The following is a 6,486-nucleotide window of genomic DNA, read 5'->3' as shown; positions in this document are numbered from 1 at the left end:
TCTTGCAAACGTCCCCATGTGTTGACTCAGGGATCGAGACGTGGCTGCACGATTCGTTACAGCCATGCGGATAAGATGCCTGTCATCTCGACTGCTAGTAATACGAGGCCGTTGGGATCCAGCACGGCGTTCCGTATTACCCTCCTGAACCCATCGATTCCATATTCTTCGACTGCTAGTGATACGAGGCCGTTGGGATCCAGCACGGCGTTCCGTATGACCCTCCTGAACCCATCGATTCCATATTCTGCTAACAGTCATTGGATCTAGACCAACGCGAGCAGCAATGTCGCTATAGGATAAACCGCAATCGCGATAGGCTACAATCCGACCTTTACCAAAGTTGGAAACGTGATGGTACGCATTTCTCCTTCTTACACGAGGCATCACAACAACGTTTCACCAGGCAACGCCGGTCAAGTGCTGTTTGTGTATGAGAAATCGGCAGGAAACTTTCCTCATATCACCACGTTGTAGATGTCGCCACCGTCGTGAACCTTGTGTTTCTGCTCTGTAAAGATAATCATTTGCATATCAGAGCATCTTCTTCCTGTCGGTTAAATTTCGCGTCTGTAGCACGTCATCTTCGTTGTGTAACAATTTTAACGGCCAGTAGTGTACATTCTAATTTCTTTGTCTTCTTCTCCTCCTACTTTTTTTGATTTCTCGCGTATTACCAGAATAAACAGAAGTTGTAGCTTCAATTTATGTGTCTGAGTTGTCTCTTTCGCCTAAAGTTTAATTTCAAGGGAAATTCCTCACGACATTCAGTTTTGTTCTGCTTTTCTACCTGCAACCAGTTCCGGTATTGGAACTAGTCCTGTTTTGCTTACAACACTATTCCATAGATTTTCCTCACTCTGTGAGCTTCCAGGACCTTAGCGGCTTCATTTATTAGCCTTATTTAATATGTCATCTCATTTATTAAATTTAATTTCACCAGTCCCTTTGTGCGCGGTAGACAACAAGGAGGCAAGTCACGTAGCAGAAATTTGTCCCTTGCGTCGACTTTTCCAAGTATGAATCTAAATTATTGTGATACCTATATTTTAATTTGATTTAATCCGCTCGGATGAATATTATTCCAGGTTATTACACTGGATACAGCTGCCAAATGTCCATGAGTTTTTGGTATTGCTAAACGATATCCTTCTGCCGGATAAAAACTCAGTTCTCTGAACATCAAGTGGTTGTACAGGCTGGGCAAATTAAACAGGCCAGGAAAATTTTTATAATGCTTAAGTTCATTAACAGAAGAACCGCTTTTGATGGAATAGTTCCATCCAGTCCTATCAGTTTAACGTAAGTAGTCGCTAAAAACCAAAAATGTTCTGTGGGGCGATTTTTTCCATCTTCGTAACACATTTTTTGAAAACCAATTCCACAATGGGAATTTTCTCTGAAACGTAAATAGATAGCGCCACCCACTGACTATAATTATTCCGTTTATGTCAAAACAGTGTCATTTGTCAAATACGCCAAGGTACATTATACAGACGGGACGTCATTAGTACATAAGGAAATATTGAAAATAGGTTTCCTTGATTTACTGAATATATCTCCCTCGGATCAGGAAAGAGTGACGCTTTGGAGAGAATTTTCCTGGGCAATAACTTTCCAGCAACAGTTCTGAAATACAGTCACAAGCAACACAGAAACTAGTTTCCTAAGGACAGAATCCAACATTTATCTGCGTCTTGTTACCACCCATAAATAACCAAGAAAGAGCACTGCGCATATATTATTGCTCCTTAAATGGTAGACCATATGGGCACCTGCCGTACGTCTGGTTTCACATGTGTTAGTGCTGCGTAAATCATAATGAAAGTGGATTACTCTGAATTCCGCCATCCACTGCATGCGACGTTAAAACCGGTTCTCCTACAATGCTTCAGTTTATCGACTGAGGAAGCAATGATCTCAGTGACTGCTGCTAAAGGATGAATATCATATGAGAAACTGGTTTTGTAGTTCTGATGCCCGTACCAGCGTGTTAATATCTCTCGCATGCAAGCAGTATTTTAGACTTGTCTATAGACAGTACTGCTGCACGTATATTAGGCTGTGTGGGTTGGCGTCAAGACCAGAAACCAAGTACCTTAACTCTGATGGCTTCTTCCATAGCTTTCTTTCTGTATGCAACATTCGTACCTGATGTACGACTAGATCCAAAAGGTAACTTTAATCAGGCATTTTTATGCGAGGAAGGGAGAAGTTGAAAGCCAGGGCCAGCAAGTATCATTCTCCTGTAGTGAATAATGCTGCTAGCTGCAGAACTTAATCTTAATAGATAGGTGGTTCACAACAACATTCCACCGTCTATAGAGAGGTGTAGGATTTTACCAACGTGGCAAATCATTAGAGAGAGGGGCCAGATAACAATCATCAACCTCCCTCCTCCCCCACCCATCTCATTTCCGAGTGATGGAAGTTACTACGAAACACAAGGATCTGAACCGTTATGTTGGCTGTGGTCGTCAGAAACGCACAACAACATACTACAGTGATCGTTGATTGTTTATCAGCTTTGGCAAACAATGTGGAATGGGAAGAGCTTGACATTATCTACCATTGCAGCTCGGTTCCCTGTAGTGGAAATGGTTGTTTAACACATGGATTCGTATTGTCGAAAGTGAGAGAGAACGCCGGGAAGTCACGACAGCAGACTATACTGAGATGTGGACCTTTATCAACTTTGACAGACACTCTTGAGCCCGGGAAGTGCACATCATCGTCTGCCATCCCATCTCAATTCCCAGTGCTACAGATGGTTGAATGGTTGTTGAACACAAACAACCGAACCGTCTGTACTGAGAGTAAAGGCCAGAAAGACACTAAAGCAGACTATACAGAAGTATGAGAATTTATGAGTTTTGGCGACAACTCTGGAGGCCAGATCAACCTCGATAGCTTGTGATGTGGTGACCATCATATTAACGAGGGTGATCCAATTATTGTCTCCCATATATAGGTGTTCTTGTCCTGCGTCATAGCATTCATGTCTGATTCGTAGGCTGATGGTTGTTTGTTTGTGTGACGCATCGCCTTAGGAGTTGCTGCTATTGGCAAAAAAATTCATTCCATTACAGTCCACCATCGCTAACGCGGTGAAAATTTTGGACAACGTTAGCCATTTATGTTGATGTACTACCAGAACAACAGGCAACAGCCGTGGCCTGCAGAAACAAGTGGATAACGACAACAGATAGGACATTAAATGTAGATTCTTTCATGATGCTTCTTTCATCTACTGCAATAGGCATGTGGACTGCCTTTTTCCCCCTAATACTTGAAGCATTGGTACGTCGCTATACTTGTGTTTACCTGAACGAGTGCTGTACTGCTTACATTCTTCTTTTGAGGAAAATGCACCGTCTGTACCAATGTTTGTGCTCCTTCATATTTATTGTCCATTGTACTCCAATAAAGATAGTTTATTGCTTTGTGAATCCTTTTAATAGTAACAGCGTTTTCACAGATAATAAACGCAGCATCACTACATTCTGAGTTCATTAGAGCACCAAATGTTGGACGTACTCCCAAGTTACTAATAACTTCTGCCATTTTCGTAATGGATTTGCAAATATATAATAAACGTTGTTGACGCTTCTTTATCATTTTCTGTCATGTTCACGGCCGGTTTGCGGTCTAGTAAATTGGTAGAGGAATCAGCACGTGTTTTATATTCGAATTTGAAATAAAAATGTGGTGTTACTACAGTTCACCCCTTTGATTGCCATTCGTGGCATTTCGTCCGTCTTCGAAAGTAGATTTGCAGTTACTTTAGTCCTTGCACGCGACACGTAAATTCCTTAATCACATCTTAAGACCTCTATTCATACTGATCCTGGTCCCGGCGGAGGTTCGAGTCCTTCCTCGGGCATGTGGGTGTGTGTTTTTAGGTTAAGTAGTGTGTAAGCCTAGGGACTGGTGACCTTAGCAGTTAAGTCCCATAAGATTTCACACACATTTGAACATTTTTGAACATACTGTTTCGTGACTGTCACGCTGCTGTTCACTGTCTGTGCTAAGCAGAATTTTTATCGCTCGCTTCATTGAATCTTTCAGTTCCATCAGTTTCACTTTACCCAAGCTAGTTATGATCGTTGTGTACTCCCTCACAAAGGATATTCAGTTCATAAAAACCTCTACTTTGGTTCTTACGTTGGCTTATAGGCTCTGTTCTCCACACGGTTTTTACTGTCCTTAGATACTAATGATTCACATCGATTACATCCTATGGACGACTCTCTCGTAAGGGTGTTATTATTGTACCACGTCATCCCACATTAGTTTCTATCTACAAGGTGCACCAAAACTGTCGTAAAACGAAGAAAACGGAACATAAAAATAAACAACTTTAATTCATCTCCTTAGAATACACATTAAAAATCGATTTTTTATTCCAAAGATTTAATTTAGTTTACATCTAAATCTCATTCATTGTCTTGAATTATTATGTGATTATCGTTATTATGCTTCCAGCAATAATTTTTTCTGGCTCCAGTGGATGATTGGGTACCATATTCATCTCTCGTGCCCAGTTTTATTAGTTCAAATAAAGTTTACGTTTTTAGAGGCAAAAATGCACTGCAAATTTTTATTGTATTCTCAGCAGAATGTATAATCCTCCAATTACGCATCCAAATTCGTACTAGTGGAGTTAACGCTAAAGTAAATTGGAACGACTGCGGCCGCTATACTTTCATAAGACAGCGCAATGTCAAAGTTATTTCAAAATTTTTCGTTCTTCTGACACTACGTTAATTTGCTGTTTTATATTTCATTCTTTTTACAATTAAATCACGTGATTGTTTCTAAAGCAGCTACTAGTCTCTAAAACAGCTTCTAGTGCATCAAAGTTTTTGTGCTAACATGTGAACAACATAATTTTACCTTTCAGAGTTGTTTGAGGGGAAGAATAAGACACCGATGGTGCTTTCGGTGAGACATTTGAGGCGACTTGTCAAACGTGCCAAAGTAACGACAACCTACCCTACTCACATTTACTTGCTATTGTGTGTCCTTATGTTCGTTGATGGGAGCATTTTAGACTGCTTCTTTTCTGTTCCGAAAGCATTTCAGCCAATGATAAAAGCATTTTCGTTTGCCGCTACTGTTTCAAGTACGTGTATGAACATCGCACCCGTTTGTGGCCTTTTTCGTGATTTGTAACAAAAGTTGGGAAGTTAAAGTCCCACAGTTGCCTACATTACAATATGACACAAATTTACACACTCGTTATAGTCGACCAGTCACAAAGTACGATCCAGCTTCATCTTGTTGTGTTCCATGCTACATCGTTCTTCTCGACGTACCTATATGCCAATACACGCATTATTTATACATCTTGCAATTTACTTCCATTATCATTCCTGCAACCATCATTCTTAAAAATATGTCTATTTATTTTGAAAACCACTGCATTAGTGCCCTGTTGTCGACGTCCCCCACAGCAAGCTTTATATCCTCTCCACTGTTAGTGCTGTTAACTGTCGTGGTGGGAGTTATTGCACGTTGACGTCGAACAAGGGAGTCGGCCACATTAACGCAACTTTACCGAGTATTTAGAAAGAGAATGCACTGAAAACAATTAAAGTCTGTGAGGTTTACCTATTTCGTTATGATTCTGTCAAGAAACGGCAACAGGCCTGGAAAGTCAGTTCAGCAGAATAGATATCGTCTTTAAAAGAGGTTGTAATATGAATATCAATTAGATTAGAAAATGAGATGAGTTTTTTCTGCAGAAGAGACATATAAAATTCGGACGGACAATAGCAAAGAAATCGTTTCTGAAATAGCGAAATATGTTAATATCAAATATAAATTTGAATGTTGGAAATATTTTGTGAAGATACTGGCCCAAGTATAGATTCGTAAGGAAGCGAAATGGAGACGATAAACGTTTGAGAAAAGACTAGAAGAATTTGAAATTTGGTGCTACAGGATAATGCTGAAAATCAGATGTAAAGAAAGGATAACAAAAGAGAAGGTATTGAATTAAAATTTATTGCACAACCTGATTAAAAGAAGCGATCTGATGGTAGATCAAAAGCGTCGATGTATTGTCAGTTTGATAATGGAGGTAACTGTGGGGATAAAAATTGTAGGGGGAAACAGAAACTTGACTACAGTAAGCAGGATGAAACGGATGTACAGGGTGTTTGTAAATTAGTTATACAAAAGAAACCTTCAATTCTGAATGGGGTAAATAACTCAAGGAAATGTCTGATATAGTACTGACTGCAGTATATCTTCAAGTTTTATTTCCTCCTAACACTGTCAGCTAAGTGTAGAGCGTGCGCAGTTTTGATTATCGCTTCATGGATCCAAATCCGCTACTACAGTTCAGAGACAGTTCGGGCCTAACGATAGCAGGCCGCCACATCAGAGGCAAACAGTTATTATTTGTTACAGTCCTTTCACCGAAACTGGCTGCTTATCACATTGGACTCCCGGCCAGGGTTGGCCAGCAGACTCTGATGC

Source organism: Schistocerca gregaria, chromosome 1 (assembly GCF_023897955.1).
Source record: "Schistocerca gregaria isolate iqSchGreg1 chromosome 1, iqSchGreg1.2, whole genome shotgun sequence".
Classification (NCBI taxonomy): domain Eukaryota; kingdom Metazoa; phylum Arthropoda; class Insecta; order Orthoptera; family Acrididae; genus Schistocerca; species Schistocerca gregaria.
The sequence above is the reverse complement of the archived record's forward strand: the minus strand, read 5'-3'. Positions refer to the sequence as shown.